Source organism: Anolis sagrei, chromosome 2, assembly GCF_037176765.1.
Source record: "Anolis sagrei isolate rAnoSag1 chromosome 2, rAnoSag1.mat, whole genome shotgun sequence".
NCBI lineage: Eukaryota > Metazoa > Chordata > Lepidosauria > Squamata > Dactyloidae > Anolis > Anolis sagrei.
The window spans coordinates 84,316,990-84,339,877 of NC_090022.1; the positions used below are offsets into that span (position 1 = coordinate 84,316,990).

The window sequence follows — 22,888 nt, forward strand, 5'->3', positions numbered from 1 at the left end:
TGAAAAGCAAGGAGACTGACAATTAAGTCTTATCGAAACAGTAGCATTGGGATAGCACATCTTTACTCAAATGATGACACAAGGAAAGCTTGAAGGCTGCAGAACAGGATATCTGGAAAGCACAACTCTCTTCCAATGGAAGAGTCTAGTCAGGAGGGGTCCATGACAGCCCATCCTTCACCATCCAGCATCTTCTTCCTGAGGTTTCTGTCACACTCTGCTAGTGATAGATCACAAGTTCAAATGCAGGAGGACTTTAGCAGTTGCATCATATAGTCCTAGTTCAACCTGTACATGAAACTTCCCTGGGCACCTGACTCCCAGTTATTTTGAAAAGATACACAAACAAGATTGGTGGGAAGGCAAGAGACTGTTTAAGTGCTGTGGACAACTGCCCATCTTCAGTATGAAGACTTTTCCCAGGGCTTCACAGCACATTCAAGCCAATTCCCCAATCATAGGAAGTAGAGGTGGGAAAACATTTAACTTTCTCTCCTAGCAAGTTGAAAGCTCATACATGAACACTACTTCTTCTCTCTTGAGTTTGAAGTGATGGTTTTACAACTGCACACATAGAATGGGCAATCCAACTAGTCATACTGTCAATTTTCTCTATCCACAGGTTCTACATCCACAGATTCAACCAACCACAGCTCAAAAATATTTGGCAATCCCCCGCCTTCACACTATGCTCTGGAGACTTGTAGTGTGCTTCATAACTGAACAGACTTAGCTCTCCCCATTCTAATACCAACTTGCTATACAAAGGTTCTTTAACTTCTAACATGGCTCAGCATCTAAGAACTGAAAGCTCAACATTGTTGTGCCATGTGCCACCATGTGTCTTCTTTAGATGGGTGCATTCTTTTGTGGTCCCATTCAGCCTATAAGAGTGTTGGTACCACTACAGTTTCAGATGCAATGCTACAGCAGTAATTTTACATGCCATTCCACCAATATAGCAATAATGGTTCCAACTCAGGATTATATTCAGCTTTCAGTAAAGTTAAATTTCCTTTAATTGCAGAGGTTTGTCTACACATAGAATCATACAGCTGTGGGAGTTATCTAGACCAATGGACTGCTTTTGAAAATTATTGTAGCTATATTGGATGTACACATGCAAACACACAGAGAGAAGCAATCAGTATAGTGTAATGGATTGATTATTGAACTAGATCTCTAGAAAACCAGTCATAGAAACCTGCTGAGTGACAAATCATCCTCTCTTGATCTGTGAGAAAAGCAAAGGCATATCCCTTCTGAGTAAATCTTATCAAACAAACATAACTCACTATGATAAGATTACTATAAGTCAAAGTCAACTTGAAAGCAAACAGCAGCAAACAAAAGGTTAATCTTACACATTGTCAAAACCGTACAAATATTATACTCAAGAAATTAACATTAATAATCACTAAAATTCATTAAAACAAACATCCCAAAATTCTGTGGTTACAATTCAGAAAAACCAATAAAATGCTATTGATATTATATTTCTTTCTAAAGTTCACTAAAAAGGCTATGATTCAGTTATAAATTTGACTTCATTTGCTTTCCATCTTTCAGGGTGTGTGTGTGTGTGTGTGTCTGTATGTATATATATATATATATATATATATATATATATATATAGCACATAACCCAGGGCTGAGTGGGGTACTTCCATGGATGCTTTATGAGTAATTGTTCAAAGGCACCAATGCCTCCTGATTTTTATGTTTGCCATCCCTTCGTTTTCCTAATTGTTAAAATCAACATTGATTTCTTTGCAAATACATTACTTCTCAGCCTTTTCACCAAGATCAAGTGTAGTATCTGTTTTTATCAGTTTAATATCTGATACATTCCCCGGGTGGCGCAATGGGTTAAACCCTGTGCCAGCAGGACTGAAAACCAACAGGTCACAGGTTCCAGGGAGAGTGCGGATGAGTTCCCTATGTCAGTTCCTGCTCCCCATGCGGGGACATGAGAGAAGCCTCTCACAAGGATGGTAAAACATCATAACATCTGGGCATCCCCGGGCAGACAGCTAATTCTCTCACACCAGAAGTGACTTGCAGTTTCTCAAGTCACTCCTGACATGAAAAAAAAGTTTAATACCTGATATGTTCTCAAAAAATACATCGCAGAACAATGCAAGGAAGTTTGACTCTCCTTGTCTTTTTAAGGCAAGTTCAAACTCAGTGAAGATTTACTCCTGAGTAGACAAACCTAAGTCTGCACTCACTGTGTCCTTATAGATAGGGGAAAATTGCATGTGTGAACCATTATTGTTATGGAGTAAATGGTCATAAATATGGCTATTGAGAAGAAATTAACCATTAGTCTCATAGTGAGTCACTAATCTTATCCCCCTTATCCCCCTTGAATATATAGTGTGAGTAATCTGGCTGATACCGCTTTGGCTAAATACCAGAAGGCAAAAATTGTGCTTTTAAAATTGCATTCCTCGGATTTCTCCAGCCATCGTATATCACAGCTACACAGACTTAACCTTTTCTGTCCCCTCTCCCATCACCCTGAAACACAGCTTACACTGAAGCAGGCATCTGGGCTAGACATAATTCAACCTCATGATTTAAAAGTCCCATGAGGATTTTTTTTTCTGCTCAAGTTTTGTCTTTTGTCTTACAAGCAGGGAAGCCCCAGTAAGAACTGAAACTTATAAACCAGACAGACAAGATGTTCCATATATGTACTCTGCCATTTCTGCAGTCAGGATTATTCAGTACTGTGCATGTTCATTGATACTGCTGTAATCATGTACCATGATAATTGTTCATGTTTCTTTTCCTTCTCATCTTCTAGCAATCCCAACAAATCCAATTCTGGTTTCACTTGAAACATTACTTTCTTTTGTAAAAATCATACTGTGCAGCTCAGTAATTTCAAAGACCAGATATGATGGCTTTATTATCTGCTCTCTTTAGATGACCCTACATATTACTTCAGTTCTGAAGCAAAGCACTACCACATCTCTTCCCACAAACTGTTCCATGTTTTATAACAGCTTCCACATTCCAGAGAGGTCGCAGAATGAAAACGCAGTCTTGTTCCTTAACCCTGATCAAAAGTCATATTTTTCAATATATGCAGCTTCATATTTTAAACTCACTTGAATCTAGCACCATCACGACTATTTATTTATTTATTTATTTATTTATTTCTGGTATTTATATCCCGTCTCTTCTCTACCCCAAAAGGGGGACTCAGGACGGCTTACATAGGCAGCAATTCAATGCCATTACATGAACAATTAATACAATAACCATTAAACAAACCATCAAACCATTAAAATACATAAAATACATAAGCCATTAATTAAACAATATAAAAACATTTGTTACCAAATGGAATCGTATCCTCATGTAAATCGCCTTTCCAATCCATTTCCACTAAAGTGCTATTTATGTCTACTGACCAAAAGCCTGGTCCCATAGCCACAATTTTACTTTCTTCCTGAAAGCCAGGAGGGTTGGGATTGATCGTATCTCACTCAGAAGTACGTTGCACAGGCGGGGGGCCACCACCGAGAAGGCCCCGTCTCTCGTCCCCATTTGTGATGTTGGTGGGAGCGAGAGCAGGGCCTCCTCGGATGATCTTAAGTTACGAGGTGGGACATAGAGGCAGATGCGTTCAGACAAGTAAGCTGGGCCAGAACCATATAGGAGGAAACAGAGATAGTCTCTTTTCTCCTAATGCAGAACATATTTATCTAAGTCTTTTCACACTATTTTATTTATGTCTTAAAATGTTTATATGTAATCCTATATCAAAAGACTTCACAATGCTTTCAAATAACATTAAAATAAGTTCAACAGTTTAAATAAAACAATAAAATATTATAAATAATGCACAGTTGTATAAAAGAATAAAAATCACCTTACTGAAGAAAAATATCATTCATTTAAAATGAAACTAACAAAGTTATCAGCAGTAATCGCATATGTGCCGGGTTTGTTGATCCCTGTGTTTTTAAAAAAGGAAAAAAATAAAGGCATCTAAAGGGACTTTGTAACCCTGTTGGCCCCCAGCATCCTCATGGTAGCCGAAACGTTGTTGCTGGGCCTGGTTGCCGCTGTACCCATTACCAGTGTTGTTGAGCCAAGATACCCCTCCCACCAAAGATTTATAACTCATCAAGGGCTCCACAATAAATAGGGCTGGGCGGTTTCTTTTAGTTAATTCGTAATTCGTTAATAATTCGTTAATTTTTTCAATTACAAAACGATAACGAACCATTCTGGAGCAATTATTAAAAAAATGAATTTTCAAAAACGTTTTGTAAATGCTTCGTATTTCGATATTGTATTTGTTTCGTTATTGTTTTGAGGTCGTTTTGTTATTATTTCCGCATGTCTGGGCCAGTTTTATGGTTTAATTAGTGAAAAAAAATTATAATATCACACCAACAGTCAACAAAAGAGGGAGAGGGAAGCTTCAGAAGGTTTTGGAGGTTTTTTAGCGTATTTCGCGGTCGCGTCCGCCGTTAACGAATCGATTCATTATTGTTTCAGAAATCGATTCGTTAATTTTTTACTATTTACGAAATTTCGTGAATATCGAACTTTTTAAAAGGAAAATTTTGTAATTATTTTAAATATCGAAACAAAAAAAAAACCCAAATACAAATCGATTTTAGAAACAAATTTTTCCGTTGTTACCCAGGCCTAACAATAAATATAAGATGTTTTCTTTTTAAAACAAGCAAAGCTTCCTGGCATTGTATTATGTGGCCTTTCCAAATAAATCAATGTTCAGATGATTAATTGCCTGAATGAGAGGTGCATAACTACAGCCTTCTTGCTATTGTTGTGTCATGGTAACTCCCACAATCCCTCAACATTGGCTATGCTGATTAGGGGAGTTGCATCTCAGTAATAACTGGAGGGCCATGTATATCCCAGTCCTTAGAAAGCTCTCCTAACATTTCAGTTTAGAAAGAGAGGATTCCTAATTTCCTTTTTTATCACATGCAAATCAACACATGCCACCATGCCAAGCAAGAGAGCCATGAGTTATGTTTACATTACATTTTATTAATACAATGTATAAACTGATATTCATATTAGAACAGATTTACGACCACTCGCTACATACTTCCTGGCTCCTACCCAACACAGAATTAGTGCACTGAAGCCCACTGAAATAAAGAAGCTTAAACTGTGCTGGATGTGTTGCTGTAATGGGTAAACAAGATCTGAGCAGCTTTACAATATCAGAGGAATTGGCTTATCCTGTAAAATGGATATGCTTTACTCTTATTTCCCTGGGGCCAAGTCAGAGATGAGGTCCTGTTCAGGGGTTGGACTTATTCCTTACAAAATCCCTATACAAAATGCTATGGAGAAACTGAGGCCCCATCCACACTGTCATATAATACAATTTCAAACTGCATTATATGGTTATCATGGCCTCATATAATACAGTTTAATTGCATTGAACTGCAGTAAAATTGCATTATATGGAATCTGAAATAAAGAGAGAATAAACAAGCAGTCCTCCCAACTGTCCTGATTTGACACGATCAGTCGCTATTAATCTTTCATTGTCTTATTTTTCCAAAAATAATTTTAAAAAGTCCCATTTTTGTCTCCTCTCACTTTTCCTTTTTGTCCTCAGCTTACTTCACTCAGTCCAGGAAAGAGATAAAAGAAGTGTTGAAAACTTGCTTTTCCCAGTAAGCAAACTGTTATATGCTCCCTTCTAGCCTGTGCATTAATAACTCCTCATTAGTAACTTTTGCCTTTTGACCACACTCTGAGGTTGCATGACCAAAAGTGTCCCGGGTTTCATCTGTGAAATGCAAGAGGATATACTGTCTCAATAGGGCCAGTGTGATACAGAGGCAGGGTTTAAATTCCCCCCTTAGATATGAAACCCATTGAGTAACCTTGGGCAAGTCACACTTTCGCAGAGTAAGGCAAAGGCAAGCAGCTCTTTGAACAAATCTTGCCATAAAAACAAATGATAGGGTTGCTTTAGAGTTGCAATATGTTGGAACCAACTTGAAGACATGCAACAATAGCATGCTATCTTAAGCCTTCCCCCTCAGTGCTATATAATCTCCTTCTACGTCCCACCCCAGAGCCTAAGATCCTCTGGGGAGGTCCTGCTCTCGACCCCGCCTCTATCACAAGTGAGATTGGCGGGGACGAGGAGCAGGGCCTTCTCGGTGGTGGCCCCCCACCTGTGGAATTCACTCCCCGGGGAAATTAGATCTGCAACATCGCTCCTTTCCTTTAGGAAAAAACTAAAAACATGGATCTGGGACCAGGCATTTGGACAAGCGGGCAGATAAAGAAAGAACTTCGATGATGAATAGGAAATGATTAACGGATTGGATTTATGGAACTCTGGAATAACGAAACGCTGATATAAGAATGACTTTTATATGATGTTTTATATGATGTGTTATGTACTGGCTGTTGACTGTTTTAATTGTGATAACTGTTTTAATTATGTTTTTGTATATTATGTGTAATTTGTATAGGCATCGAATTCTGCCTTTTCTGTAAGCCGCCCTGAGTCCCCCTTCTGGGGTTGAGAAGGGTGGGGTACAAGTACCAGAAATAAATAAATAAATAAACAATCCTGATACCATAGCGTTGGGTCCATGATTGTCTATGGATGTGCAAATAAAATAGAAAGGCAAGGTAAACTGAGCTATATGTGATTGAGAAGAACGAGGTCATACAACAATTGGTTCATTTTTCTTCCAGAAGCTGCAGTGAGTCTTGTTTGTTTGTTGTTTGTAGTAGTAGCAGTATACATAGCATATGCAGTATGAAGGGAAAATGTGTATAACGCAAATAAGCAACATCTACAAACATAAATAAATATTTCTACAAACGTGTTTGACCAAGTTGCAAATCTTGGCTGATACATTGAATCGGATGTAGTTGAATCAACACATAGGACTTTATCCCACGGGGGGTGGGGGGAGGTAGCATCATGAAAATCCATTCGCGATAGAAATTAAAATGTTCTGTTTTTTATTACTGATCACATGTCTTCACAATTTGCTGGTTTCTCAGTTGCTAACCGTTTTCATTGTTATCCCATGAGTGAGTGGATTGTCCGTTCTCTCTCTCCCTCCTTTTAAAAAAGGTTCTTACTTCAACATCACAATTTCTTGAATAGTTGAATATAAGCATAATAGCAGTGAACAACGCACATGCCTAAACACCATAAAACTTCTGGTACAGAGACATACCAGCCGTATGCAAATGTGGACATACACCGTTAAAAAATCACTTATGCCATAGGGAAAGGAAAAGTATTTGAAAATATAAATTATAATACTAATCTGGAAAGGGAATACCATGCATCCTAGGCTCCTGAGAAAATTTCTTATTGTCTTCTCCCCACTCTCTATTTTGACACTATTTTCAACATTTACATTACAGAGCTAGGCAGGAAATCCCTCTGCATTGTGAGATGGGCTCAATTTCCAGTCCATAAATGGCTTAAAACTTTTTTTAAAAAAGAAGAGGGGTGTGAGATAAAGTCCATGGATCAACTCTATTGTCTTAAGCCTACATCTGTTGATAAACTCTACAAGCTAGCTAGCATTTCCCCCACCCCCCCACCCCCGATGTGCTGTGAGAGAAATAAGGTTGAACACTGTGAAAACCATCCACTGCATGGTTATCAGCCTCCTCCCAGTAGACTCAAATCAAGGGAAAGCTTCATGAGAACCACCACTCCCCTTAACATCCCCCCAGTGACAGCAAGAGCATCCCACTGGGCAGCTGAACCAGGAAATCCCAATTGTGTGGCCCCCAACGAGGGTCTGCCTCCAGGGCAAACTAAGAATGGGCAACTTGGAAATCCCTGAACAGGCTCAGAAGTGGAGTGGGCAGATCAAAAGACAACCTGACAAAATGGCACTACCTAAAAGAATCTTCCACCTTATGTGACTGTGCATCTGTATGCTTGTCCGCAATGTCTTGCCTCGTGTACAGAGGAAGAATTGTTTGAGGTTACAGACAATGCGGTCGCTATTGCGCGTTTTTGGTCGAAAGATATTTAGCCACTTGTGCTCCTTCTATTTTTATCAGTTTTATACTAATTTATGTATGCTTTTAATATGAAATAAGTAAATAACTCAATTCATTCCTTGAGATAATACTTGTCAGCACTAATATTTAGCTCCATGTTCACTTGCAAGACCCCAATTGCAGTTATGTTTAGATTTTCAAACTCACCAGTCTACATCCTATTTGTTTAAATAAACCACTGTACAACTATCTCACCAAACTGGCATGCTTTCTAGGAAAAATGTATTTCCAAATGTGACAAGTGAGAACCAATGTGGTCTAGTGGTTTGAATGTTAGGTGCATCTACTCTGTAAAATTAATGCAGTTTGACATCACTTTAATGATCATGGCTCAATACTAGGGAATCATGCAAGTTGTAGCTGCACAAAGTCTTTAGCCTTGTCTTCCAAGGAGTGCTGGTGCCCTACCAAAGCACAAATTCCACAATTCCATAGCATTGAACCAGCGAAAGTGGTATCAAATCACATGAATTCAACCATGTAGATGCATCCTAGGACTTTAAGGCCCCTTCTACATGGCCATATAAAATCCAGATTATCTGCTTTGAACTGGATTATATGGCAGTGTAGACTCACATAATCCAGTTCAAAGGAGATAATGTAGATTTTCTGCTTTGATAATCTGGACTATATGGCCGTGAACAAGGGACCTAAAATTCTGCTCAGCCATGGAAATGCACTAGGAGGCACACCTCCTGGGCAAGTCATATAAACTCAGCTTAATAGGAAGGTAGTAGCAACCCCCCTCTGATCAAACCTTGCCAGGTAAACCCTAACAGGTTCACTTTAATGTCCCCATATGTAGGCTCTGCAATAACAGTAACATTCATATTATGCCAACAAAAGGCACAAATTTATGATCCAACTTTTGAAGTCATTAGATCCCTTCTCAGGGCAGAAAGTAACAAAATTGTCCTGCTGGAATATGGAAATATATCAATCTCTGCTGCAAATACAGCAATCAGCTCTTATCCTTTCTTCATTCCATGTTTAGTGATTCTCTAAAAGCAGTGTTTTCCTCTGACATTACTTGATTGCTCTGGTCTATCATTTTAACTTTTGGCTGCAGCCTCAGAATATATTTAGGGAGAAGTGGGGGAGGTGAAAGCCAGCCCACTTGTAGTGAGAGGGAGAGAAAGAAACACAGATTTGGAAAATAGAAGAGGAGGAGGAGAAAGAAACCCAGCCCAGCCAACCTCTGAAACGCTTTCCTGTTGCCACCTTCAAAGACATTTAGATTCCTTCAGACCCTTGAAGAGGCTGAAGTTTTCTCAGCTCCATCGCCCTGTCCCTGAGGTATGGCATAACATTCTTCTTACTCTTTCCTTCCTATTATCTGCTTACTGCTGTTTCTCCCTGCTCAAATTCCTTTCTCAGTACTAGGGAAACAAGTCACAATTTGCAAATATAACAAATCTAGGATCAGCATCTGACTTATAAACTGAGGAAAAGAAGTCATACTATGTGGGGTTTTTTAACCTTTCCGTGCAAATGTGTTCTCGAGTATTTCACTTGTCTGTTATAAAGAGCAGAATACCTATTTTCTGATAACTTTTATTTGACTGATTTTTAAAATGAATGTTCTTCCTATACATCCATATCCATACACTCGCTCTTTCTTGGGAGGCATCAGAGTAATTTCCAAGGAAGTTGTTACTCTGTCTCAAAAGATTTCTCAATTAATCCTTCTGCTAATTAATTGGATTTGGCACATGGAATACACTCAGTCATTGGACAGATCAGATTACAGGGCATCTGAGGAACTCAATTTGTCAAGAGGACTTTATTTTAGCAAAGTTAGCCCATTTGGAAAGCCATTAATAGATGTAGGAAAAAGTAAAATACTCTCTCTCCCCCATCCTTCCTTGCCCAGTTTTCCTTAAGACAGAGCTTGGAAGACTGACAACATACCAGAAAGAGAATTGATTTCAAGCCAGGATGCTGCAAAGCTATTAAAAATAAAGAGCGGCTGTTCAAAAGGACTTTATTGCCTTTTAAGGCAGCAGCTGCCTCTTCTGTCCCAAATCAGAGAAAATAAATAGTTCAGTTGCTTCCCTCTTTTTCCTTTCTTGGAGCAGTTACTTTATTTCAGAAACCAGGTTGAAATTTTAAGTGCCAGGAAGGAGAACTTTCATCTGAGACAAAGAACTCCATTGGTCACATTCATCTTATGCTTCCCAAGTAACATTTCTTTAAAAAGAAAAGAAACATTTCTAGTTTGGAAGAAGAGTGATGGTATGTGTGTGTGTGAAAGGGATTAAAGTAAATGCATGCATGGTTCCCTGAAGTGGTTCAAACAAAGCCATTGTCTGCCACATAGGCAAGAGGCGGGGAAGAGGGGGGGGGGTCCAGTGGAGATATCAACTTTTCAAACTTTTGCCAAGCTCCGCCTGCTCTGGGGAAAAAACCCATTCTTGTATGACTCTCCCATAATGGAATGTCGGCTCCCATGGAAACCCTTTCAGGGACTTCTGGTTCAAGAGATGTATGATCTCTGTGGCCTCAGAGGGTGAAAGAGAAGGATGGGTTCAAATGAACACTGCTTTCCCTTTTTTCACCTCGTTAAAGAGTTTAGATTGTGAAAAGTTCAGTTTTATTTGGAAGTACTCCTGTAACCTCCAATAGAGGACTATAACAGGAAGTTTCTTGCTTTACCAGCATTTGCTTTTAAAATTTACATTTGTGTCTGTTATTCCTAGTTGACTTGAGCAACCTTTGAAAGGGGTAAAAATGTTGTTGCCCAAATGGGCTTTTAACTTACAGTGGTCAACTGACTTATGATGACTTTATCGTAGTTTTCTTGGCCAGATTTGTTCAGAGAAAGTTTGCCATTTTCATCTTCTGTGGCCGAGAGTATGAGTTACCCAAGTGTGAATTTAAATCCTGGCTTTCCAAAGTCCAGTTCAATACTCATGCTGCTTTATGTGTAATGATGTCCTCGGACTCTTACACCACACTGGGTCTCTCAAGTGTGTGTGAGAGAGAGACTGTGAATGGAAAAAAAACCAAGATATAAATGAGCTTATTAATAAATACAGATGCATCTTGGGCAGTATACACAGACTGATCTTATGCACAATGCTGTATTCTTTAACCCAGTATAGCTAATCCCAAACTCAGTTTGTGGTAGACATCAGCATGGCTCCCTCACTCAGATTCCCTATTTTCAATTCTTCATCTCCATTCTAGAATATGGGGAATAAAATGGAGAACAATGAGCATCAAGTATTTGTGTCCCTAATTACTGAGTGTCCCCTGTTTCTCTGGATCAAAAACAAGAGGCCAGATTATCCCCAACACCCACTGCTTATTTTATGTTTGATTATACATTGAAAGAACAGCAATTAGGCACTGTTATTTATGCCAGCAGTAACAAAAGGCTATGATTGAACAAATGCACCCTTCATTAAGACTTGACCGCATGGTTGGTAGTTTAATAACTCTTTATTGAAGAGTTGCCGTATCATTTTTGCATTCATGAATCTATGTGGGGGGGAGGGGGCCTGGAGGGGGGGGGAGAGAAAGAGAGAGAGAGACCTGAAGGAGTTTCACAGGTGGTGACTGTCAAGGCTTCTCTCCAATTCAAATTTCCGGTCAGTTCTCCTTTAGGACGAAGTGCTAAGAGGTGAGGACATGACGTTTTAACAGCTGAGCGTGCCTTTATGGTATCACTGAAGCTATAAAATGACATGGCCAAAACTAGCTGGAAAACTTCAGTCAAAACAAGCCTCAGTATCTTTAGTGCAAATTCTCTGCTGAAGGTTTTGGTCTGTACACACTTCAGCCTACCGGAGCTGAACTCTCATAACTGACAGAGGAAGGGTCCTGCACATAAAAAGCCAAGCAGTTTCTGGGAGAAGGGTTCTGACCTAGCCTTCTCTTTGCAGTGAACTATTTTTGCATTTTTCTCTATGAGCTATACACACACACACGAATGCATGCATGACTCTCAGCAGTCATGATGGCCTTTGGCAAGACCTCCAAACCAGTTCGGGTAGAACACCACTGATGGTGGACACCAGGGAAAAGAATAAGCCTGCTACTTCTCTGTGGAAAGATGTTGCCAAAATATCTCCAAATGTTGTTGGCAATCTGTCAAAAACAGATACCGCAATACCAGAGAGGAGGGCACAGATTTGCATAACATCTCCATAAACCACTTTATATTTATTGATCCAAATTAAGGAGACAGTACCCCTGATCATAATAGGTAAGACCTTGAACAGTCAATGTGTAAATCTGCTCAGTCTGTGATCCAGATGCGAACTGTTGATGGGGAAGCTCAAACAGCCTTGTTCTCTATTTTTATAATCCCTTATCTTTAACCAGACATGGTCTTCTGGGCTCTTCATATAGTAAATAACTGTTAACAGATGTTTGTCCTTTGTAAAGTAAGGCACGTGGCAACTGAAAATATGGGACTTGAGCCCCAAGGCTTCTGTGATGACATAGGGCAAGCATGTACAAATTCCAGTCCTCAGGATTTTGTTGGATTGCAACTTCCAGCATTCCTTATCATTCCTTGTTGCTGGATGTCATGGTCCAACAACCCCTAGAGGGCCACAGCTTGCCTGCATGACATGGCCCAGGGGTACTTTCTGGTGAGACGAAGGAGCAGAACACAAGTGTTTTGCTTTGTGAATAAGACAGGGACCAGGCTGATGCTGGATGGACCAAAAGGAACGCAAGGCAGCTGTGCTACAGTTCCTCCTCTGCCAAGAGACCACAAATGCAAGATCCAAGCCAGCAGGCCTAGGGATTGGCAAGAGGCTCATCGGAGAAGAAAGTGCACTGCCTGCCCATCATTGCAGTATGAAGCCTTCCCTAAGTCCCTCGCATTTTAAGGGGAATTGTCTTGAGAACCCCAAAAAGGGCAGAACAAGGATTGTCCCACTGCGATCTGAAACAGAGCTTGAAAAAAAAATCCCAGGATTACCCAGCTGACATTACCACATTCCATAGGCCTTGCCTAATGGAGGATTCTAGAAATTGTAGTCCAAAGATATTTTTTCTCAAGCTCTGGGTTAAAGCAGTATATTTAGTCTCAGGTCTATCACCTCAATTGGCATGATGTCCCAGTAATGAAGCCTGTGATTTTATTTTATTTTAAGAATGGTTTGCTAAACCAAATAGGAAATGAGCCTGTTTATATAGCCAAAGAGTTGCAATGAACAGCTATATCATATTCCTACTAATGCTGTGTATATGATTTTATTTTATTTTTGTAATTTGAAACTTGGCTTTCTGCCTTCCTCTGCCCTTAAGGGATGAATATTTTGACAGGCTAATACCTGTATCAAGCCAATCATGTAGCATTAAAAAGCTAGTCACTGGGTGGCAGGAAAGTCCTTAAAATAAAATCCATAAATATGTCTGTGATGCATGATGGTTGTAACCATTGTCCAAGGATAGTGACATGCCCCTCGCATCCTAAAGTGGACCTCCAGGCCAGGATCTTTGGGGGTCTCCCCAGTCACCAAGGTACTGGCAGGCTGATCTAACCATGATGTCTGGTGTTGATGGGAATGTTGTCCAGCACCTACTGGGGTGTGATACTGGGTTCAAACAATACTGAGTTATACGCTACTTCCTAGTCCCACTCAAAATGCTGTTTTTTATTACCTTGTTAGTATCAGATCGGTCTGCCAGGGTAGATGGAAAGTAACAGGGTGCCTACCAAAGGTCATTTGCCCAGGTTGCTATCAAATAGAGAGGACATGTTTTGACAGGCATGCACCGTAAATGAGATTATGAGTATCCGTCCCATGCAGATGTGAGTTGCACTGTGATTTCTTAGGCTGAATCTACACTGTCATATAATCCAGTTTCAGAATGCAATTAATCTGCATTCTATAATGCCATTCTGGTAGAATGAAGTTTGGCTCATAAACAAATTTGGCTATGATTTTATATGCCACCATTTGATCTCATCAATTAAAATTGTCCCATAACAAGTAATTTATGACCCTTCTACACTGCCATGTAATCCTGACTATCAAATCTGATAATATACATTATCTGCCTTGAACTATATTATATGTGAACTGGACTATATTGCTATATAATCCAGTTCAAAGCAGATGATCTGGCTTTTATATGCCAGTGTAGAAGAAGCCTAAAACTCCACATGATAATCTAGCAATTTAAACTGATATATCTTATATACGAGAAATTGAAATGCCTATAAAAGGATTTGAATTTCACATGTCCAGAGACTTTTGTTTTCTTTAACTTAATATTTCTGTTGAGATGTTGCTTCACACAAAGGAAGTATTACAGGTAAAGAAAGTGTTTCTGTAACCAGGAATTAATTTTAGGGGAACTGGAGGTTGGAAACAGATTTAATGTGCATCTACACCGCAGAATGAATGCTGTTTGACACCATTTTATTTGCCATGGCTCAATTCTATATAGTCTTAGGTTTTGTAGTATTACAAGATCTTCGACCTTCTCTGTCAAAAAGTATTGCTGCCTCACCAAACTACACATCCCAGGATTTCATTGTTTAACTGGTGTCAAATTGCATTCATTCTATTATCTAGATACAGCCTACATCTGTCATATAATACTTAGAAAGAAATCTTATGAATTGAATAGGACTTCAGAAAGAACAAAACAGGGACATTGAAAAAGTGGAAAGATAGAGGATTAAGAGGGTCTATCCTTGCCAAATCAAAACAGTTGGAGGATGTGGGAAGTCCTTACTTCCCACACCAGAAGTACCCAGCTTAGAAATCCCTTAGTCCCCATTCATCCCAGTGCTTTCCCCCTTCGAAACAACTACAGCATCAAGCCATGGCAGTGAGTGGTGCCAAACTACATAAATGCTACAGTGTAGGTGTCCCCTAGATGTCACAGCCTTAGAGCTATGATGAAAGCAGACAGAAGATCACACACATATACACTTCTATTAGAAAAACGTAACAGATTGGAGCCAGATTCAATCATGCTTAGAATAAATCAATTGTGAAGACAGGAGGACTTCATAACTACTTTAAGTTTCCTTGATTTTATTGGATCTGCTCTTAAGTGCAACTAAACCTGGGTCCAACCAATTATATAGAGTTCTGTTACGTAAGTCTGACCAGGCCTTCTGCCATGTGTACTCTGCTGACATTTCCAGGTGAGGACTGTAAAAAGTTGTTTAAGTTTCATGATTTCAGACTTTCCCCCTTGCCTCTGCGAAACCCACAGAGTGGAAATATACAGAAGGACATGAAGCTGAAGGCTGTGAATTCTGTCATCTATGGTTGTTGTTGGCTAATGAAAAAAATGCAAGACTAGTTTGTTCAGCTTCTCCAATTTGAAAATAAAGATGATGTTAGCAGCAGTATGGATTTTGGACTATAAACAATAAGGATTTTGTACAAATTTTAGAGATTTATGCATTGCCTTAAATATTTTTAAAAGCAGAAATAAACCATCTAAATAAAAAACGGGATTTATTTCAGTTTGCAAGTCATAACTGAAGCATTTGTACCATCCTATTTAAGTACCATCCAAGAACATTGGATGGTATTTAAGGGTTGTTTTTTTGTTTGTTAATTAGTTATTGACAGTCTCTTCCTTTTTATCAGCAAGATCATTGGCCATTTCTTAATAGCTCTCATGTCTGCTTCTGAAAATCATTTTTAAATCAAGAAAAAATAGCACTTTTTAATTTAGTTTTTCACTTTTGCACGGGTCCTGTTCCCCTAGCCCAAGCAAACATGGAGAACTTACTACACATATTTCAGATTAGTCAAAACAGAACTAGGAAAGACACATCTCTTGAGGGGAATCACTTGGGGAAACAATTCTAAATACAACTAGATCCTCTGAAGATGCCAGCCACAGATGCAGGTGAAATGTCAAGAAAAAATGCTGCTAGAACAAGGCCATGCAGCCTGGAAACCATGCAACACCCCAATCCCTTCAAAAGCTTCAGAGGTGATGAAGACTTCATTCTAATTGGTGTGATCTTGAGAGAGTTTCTATCATTTTGTAGCCTCACTTGTGACCTGGAACTATTAATGCAGGGATGGTCAAGTATATGGAGATAATTTTAGAGCATTTTAAATTACTGAGGAAATGTTGGTGAAGGTACTAAATATTAAACAAGCAATGTTATTGCCACTCTGTTCCACAGTGCATATTACCAGAAAGAAACAGCCTATTTATTTATTTATTTATTTATTTAGAAGTTTTATATACCAGTCTTCTCACCTCCAAGGAGGGACTCAGGCCGGTTCACAACGTGTGTTCATATACAGTAATATACAAAACAGCACAATGCATCATCATTATACATTAAAATATAAGTACAATAAAAACATCATCATCACATTACACAAGCCAAGTCGTCAGTACAGTCACAATTCATCGTCATCCATGTGGACAAGGGTTATTGACTCAATCCTCAAATGCCATATTCCAAAGCCAGGTTTTTATTAGTTTCCTAAAGGTCAGGAGGGAAGGAGCAGATCTAATCTCTGGTGGGAGGGAATTCCAAACCCAAGGGGCCACCACCTAAAAGGCCCTGTCCCTCGTTCCCACCAAACGCGATTGAGAAGGATAAGGAATCTTAATTTGCCTAGGATAAGGAATCATAATTTGAATACAAGAGGCATGAGTTGGCAACTGGCAGTCATTTGGCTAAGATACCCATCATGCCAACCTAATAAGAATATTAGGGAAGTGATGAAAAAAGGAGTCTGGGTTGGGGCCATGGCCCATTGCCCCACACTTGAAGCAGTTTCCTAAGGAAACTTGTTGATAATAAAGGTAGAATCAGAGCTAAGAAAGTGTAAATGGTTTAGTTTTAAAAAAAAAAGTGCCCCATCTATCTGTGACAAACAGAACACAATAAGGACTTCATATTCCATGCACACTATAAACTCTTTGTTCTGTTTACTCTGCTAAACTAAATGAAAACAAGCACCATAGTGTAGTGCAGGCATGGCAAACTTTGGCCCTCCAGGTGTTTTGGACTTCAACTCCCACAATTTCTAACAGACAGTAAGCTGGCTGACTTTTCTGAGAGTTGAAGTCCAAAAAACCTGGAGGGCCAAAGTTTGACCATGCCTAGTGCAAACACTATTGATTCAGAGAGTTTAGGGCCACTGTAGTGTTAGCTTCGAATAACCAGGATCACGAGAAGACATATATCAGGGGAAATGCGTACAAAGTTAAGGTTGGTCAAAGTCATGGAGAGTTATAAAGAAAAACACAAGGGGTTCAACTTCAGTGAGACAGTGCAGTTTTAGTTTTAGTTTCTTGGAGGAAAGGCTGCTAAGTCAGCCTTGAACTAGTCAGATTTGTCGCTTTCCTTATAATTTCAGTAGCTACTAGGCATGGGCAATCCATGGTTCTAAATGGTTCTAAAGTACTTACAAAACAAGAGGGCACTGGTGCTTTGCTTCTACAGTATTGCTAAAGTTCTGGTGGTGAACATTTCAGAAATATAACAAAACTTTTAACATTTCATTATTATTTCGTTATTGGCTATTATTATGATAGAACCAATTAGGAACTGTCATTTGTAATGAAATTCTGAAAGTTTTGTTAGAGTTCTGAAATTTTCACCACCAGAACTTTAGCAACACTGTAGAAGCAAAGCACCAGCACCCTTTAGCTTTGTAAGTACTTTAGAACCCTTTAGAACCATGGATTGCTCATGCCTACACTACCTACTAGCAGTCTTAAGATTCTCCAGAGTATGGTTCAAGGAAATCTGTAGGCTCTTGATATTGTGATGGATTCCAATTCTCACCAAGCTTAGCTTGACCAATTGTGAGGATTCACCAACACTAAAAGACACACATGTCTCCCATTCCCACGAGGTTCCGTAGACTACAGAACATGGAAGGGTCAACATTGACACCCAGAAGAAATTAGTAAAGCTATAGTCACAAATATTATGCAATCATTTGTAGTAAGAATTACCATGAACCCCACTCTCCTTTCCTAAGATGTGACTCTACTTTGAGATGGTCAGACAACTATCCTTATACCGTTGTAGCTGGTAGCTCCTCTGTCTGATGAGCAGTGAGTGCATTCCAGATTTTAATCCAAACTTTTAATGAGCTCCCCATGATGCTGATTTTCAGCATAATGGATAGCTCCCTCCAAGTTAGCTCATATTTGGCATAGCTTTACCATCATGGGAGCCACCAGCTACCACTGCCTTTGAGCATCAGTTGCTAGGGAGCATAATCAGAGGGTGCAGTTGAATTGCATCCAATGGGTTTCCCATAGATGTCCAATTGTCCCCTGTTGGGAACAGAAGGGAGGGCACATAAAGGAGGCCTGCAATGGTATTCTAAAATGAGGTAATTTCAGTAAGTGTGGATTGTAAGGTTGATTTGTGAAAAGCAGTCGTTCACATACCCAGCTTTCCCACCCACGCCACACACACATTTGTGTTATTTATTTTTAAATATATAAATATAATAAAAAATCTATGTCAGATACATGCCTCTCCAATTTGTAACTGTTCCCATCACACTGAGATAGTAGGTATAATAAAGCTTTCATGTTTTTCCATTATATTTCTACAACCCAGGGATGGTTAATAAATAAAGTCTGAATATCCTAGTGTAACAATTGAAGTTTCAGTGCAATACTGAACAATACAAATGACAATTGAAATGGCTCCAGTTGTATGTTTTCAGATTGCATGATTTTAAGTAATTGTTTAATTGATATGTTTTTAACTATGTGATTTTACATTATATGTTGTTTTATTTTTATATGTATTCAAGGCATTGAATTGTGCCTTTGTTGTAAGATGCCCTGAGTCCCCTTCGGGGTGAGAAAGATGGGATATAAATGAGGTAAATAAATAAATGAATATCTGGTCTAAAAGAAGCACTACTTGTGACCTTCATAGTTACAAAGGAACACTTTGCAATGGAAAGCCAAGTGTGAAAAGAAGAGAAATGAAAGAAATGGCAGTGAAGTTCAAAAAATATTTCCTAATTCTGAATACTACAGTTCTTTGGGATTTGTCTCTCCCCTTGATTGAAAGTCTAAGGGGCTGAAGGTGGCATTGTACTTACTGTAAATGAGCAACATATCTCAAAAGAATGTTTCCATTTATCTGTGTGAGAGAGAGGGACAGCAAGATCAAGTTCCCTCTTCACAACATGAATACAACGTGGCTTTGTGCTCACTCTGGACATGGCTGAGTCTATCCTGCAACTAAAATTACAAAACTTCACTAATATAACCCTAATTCTACATCCAATAAAGCAAACACATGCAACCCTTGCATACGATAATTCAGCATATATTTGTATATGTCATCTAATTTTTCTTTTGCTTCCCTTTAGCCGAGGTCCATTTCAAATCCTGCACAGACCTTGTAAATTTGGCCGGACAGCATTCACATGGTTGTAAAGCTAATCTTCCAAATTTTAAGGACTAGAAGCCTTTTATAGAAAATGAAAGCAGAGATTTTCAGAATGTCAACATCATTGTCTGCATATTTTTGACTGAAAAGAGCAAAGTGTATGCAAATTGTCTGAACATAAGTAAATAGTATATGCAGTTTGTCTTTCTAGTTACAATATGTTTTCAAATAACTTGGGGCCTACTAAAATCATACAAAAATCCCAAAATCTCCAAGTTAACATGGTTACTGGGAAATTTGCCAGTTGTAGTCCAAAAAAGTAACTTTTACAAGCTTGGCACCTGACATCCTTAGGCAGTGTCTGAAAGGGTTGCCAGCTCAAAGATCTACTTTTTATTCCTCCAGTTATGATGTTTTGGGCAGCTGAGACAAGCTGCCGTTTTCCACATGGCTTCCACTCTTGCTCTATATCAGAGTTTCTCAAACTGCATTCTTCCAGATGTTTTGAATTTCAGTTCCCACAATTCCTAACATTTTATAAACTGGCTGGGATTTCTAGGAATTGAAGTCCAAAATACCTGGAGAAGCAGTTTTAGAAACACTGCAATAATTATGGGAAATTAAAATAGAATTTCTCAGACACCTTACATGACTTACTGCTGGTGCTTTTCCTCCCAAGCTCCAAAGCAGAGTCACCACAGTTTGCCCAGGAAGACCTCCAAATGTAAGTCTCCAAATACTTCCATCTGCTTTACAGAATCATTACACCTTTGAAAAACATGATCTTGAGTGTGACAGCCATACCCAACTGCTCAAATTAAGGCTCAGATAGCATGTCTTAGGCCATATTTCTTCCTGCACATAGCTGGGTGGTGGCAATGGAACCAACCATCAGTAAAAGTATATCATACTCTGAGGTCTACTGCAAATTGTGAAGGTGCCCAATTAAAGAGCTTCCAAGACAAAGTTTGATGCAAACCATCTTGGAAAGAAGTTTTATTAATGAGGCCTTTCTCCTTCATATTTTTTGTTTTTGCAATCATCTTATTTCCTGTCTCCAATGACAGACATTTATGTAAAGGCTATTTGCTCAGCGTTTATCCATATCCCATCTACTTCCAAGCACAACAGCAGCAGTACTGAGTGTTTGCTGGCTTGTTGTCAGCACAACTCCAGGATTTGAAATCTGACCTTCTCAGGCTGCAATTTTTGCCCTGCATTGATCAGGGAGATCATAGGAAGCATTGTTTTCCAAATGCACCCCCTCATTTTGAAGCCCCTCTTGTAGCTGCCGAACCTCAATAACATCATACTTTAGCCATAAATGGAACTGGAAAGCAAGACAAATATGCCCAGCTAGGCAAACGGAGTGCAAGGGGAAAAAGAAAAACCCTTATAAATCAGGGATGAGGGAAACAGCCAGACTCAGCTGTACTTTTCCACCCTAAAATGCTCTTTGAAAAGGGGAACAGCTATTGACCTCAGCTTCAAGTCTTGGCAGTGATGGAGGATGCTTTTAGCAGACTCCAGAGCAAATAAAGGAGTGAGGAAGGAACTAGATGTACTGGACTGGAGGGAGAGAGGCGGGGGCTAACGGGAAAGGACTTGCAGGCATTAGACACTATAGCGGCCAAGCCAAAGGGAAAGTGAGCCCCTACCCTATAGCTACTGGGGCTGCTAACAAGATGGGAAGTGATGGGAGTTGTAATCCAACACAGGTAGAAAATACCAGTTTGGGAGATGATGCTCCACTTCTGTGTAGAAAGGTCTATAATGTAAAATAAGTCAACACTAATGCTTCAGATAGGAAGATGTGGAATGAACATTTTCTGATAGTTTCTGGGTAATATATGAGTACAGCCCTATAGCATTTAGGAGATTGAACCAAAAAGCTAAATGAATGTTTCGAATGTTTTGAAGCCCTGCATTCATGTGGTTCACCAACATTTCTGAAGGTGATTCCACATTCAAGGGGGAGGGGTGAGTTCAAGTAATTTGTAATGCAGTCCATCAGAAATTTACATTTGTATATTTTATTAGATCTGAAATATATTATGGCATGGGAGATGAAATAAGCATGGATGTAACTGTATTTCAAAGCTGAACTTTTGAAAGTCCCAAGCTGGCAATCAAATGTTACATTATGTAAACTTTTGAGGCCTGATTTCAATTTTAGACAAGTGAGGCTTTAATTCTGCAGTACTCTCCACCTTTTCAGTCTACATCAGTTTTACATCGTAATACAAAACCCACACTCTCATAGATGTTCCTTCCCTGATAAAAGAAGGAAGCAATTAATCAACAATATCTGAGCAATTCCATGGGTGTTTGGAAATATTTTGATGGAAACAACATGGCAACAGTTCCCAGGCTTTGATACTTCTACACATCAGCAGTACTATATGAGTGGCTATCTAACTTTTCAAGGCAGCCCCACATAGAATTGCTTTGTTATCTCATTGTTTGCCTCTTCGGGTTCTTGCCTGCATGCTAGACATAACAGCCATTCCTCCTTTATCCTATCCTTTCAATTTTACATTAACATAAATATTGAAGTTTAAAAACTGAATGTAAAGACAGAAAAATTGTCACAATATGAAAAAAATATCCTGCAGTATTACAAGGATATGGGTCAGGTCTGAAGATTCACCAATACTGAGGCTAAAGACCTCAGATGAGGATGCCACAGACAGTTGTAGCCTCTATTGTATGCCAGACTGTAGATAAGCAAAGAATGTAATCTCTCAGGATTTCCTGAGTTTATTTTCTCAAGCCCTTTTAGTAAAGGCTTGGTTAAACAAGATGGGACAACTCTGAGTACTATTATAAGAGTTTGAAAGCCAAAAGAGGATTTGGGCATCACATTCATTGCGTAATATAATAGGAAGCATATGTCATTCTGACTTCCTTGATTACATATTATTTGTAATGTTTGGAATGAAATAGTATTCCTATCTATATAAATAAAAATGTAATGTTCGTTTGTGGGATTAACAGAACTCAAAAACCACTGGACGAATTGACACCAAATTTGGACACATGACACCTAACAACCCAATGTATGTCCTTCACTCAAAAAATGATTTTGTCATTTGGGAGTTGTAGTTGCTGGGATTTATAGTTCACCTACAATCAAAGAGCATTCTGAACCCCACCAATGATGGAATTGAACCAAACTTGGCACAGAGTTCTCCCATAACAAGAGAAAATACTAGAAGGGTTTGGTAGGCAATGTCCTTTGGTTTTGGAGTTGTAGCTCACCTACATCCAGAGATCACTGTGGACTCAAACAATGTTGGATCTGGACCAAACTCTACAAGAATACTCAATATGCCCAAATGTGAACACTGGGGGAGTTTGGGGAAAATAGTATCTTGGGGGTTGTAGTTGCTGGGTTTTATAGTTCACCTACAATTACAGAGCATTCTGAACCTCACCAATGATAGAATTGGGCCAAACCTCCCACACAGAACCCCCATGTGGGCCACAG

The 22,888-nt window shown here is 39.2% G+C and overlaps 1 protein-coding gene and 1 pseudogene across 1 annotated transcript in view; both read left to right on the forward strand.

Annotated features, from left to right (window-relative positions):
* The first annotated feature begins 1,779 nt into the window (after positions 1-1,779).
* LOC132769531 (U2 spliceosomal RNA) lies at positions 1,780-1,879 on the forward strand (annotated as a pseudogene).
* Positions 1,880-9,188: 7,309 nt separating this feature from the next.
* Positions 9,189-22,888, forward strand: part of SPARC (secreted protein acidic and cysteine rich) — a 29,476-nt gene continuing 15,776 nt past the window's right edge. Inside the window, exon 1 of the mRNA XM_060765488.2 lies at positions 9,189-9,362. The gene's annotated coding sequence lies outside the window, so the exon portion shown is untranslated. The remainder of the gene's footprint in view (positions 9,363-22,888) is intronic.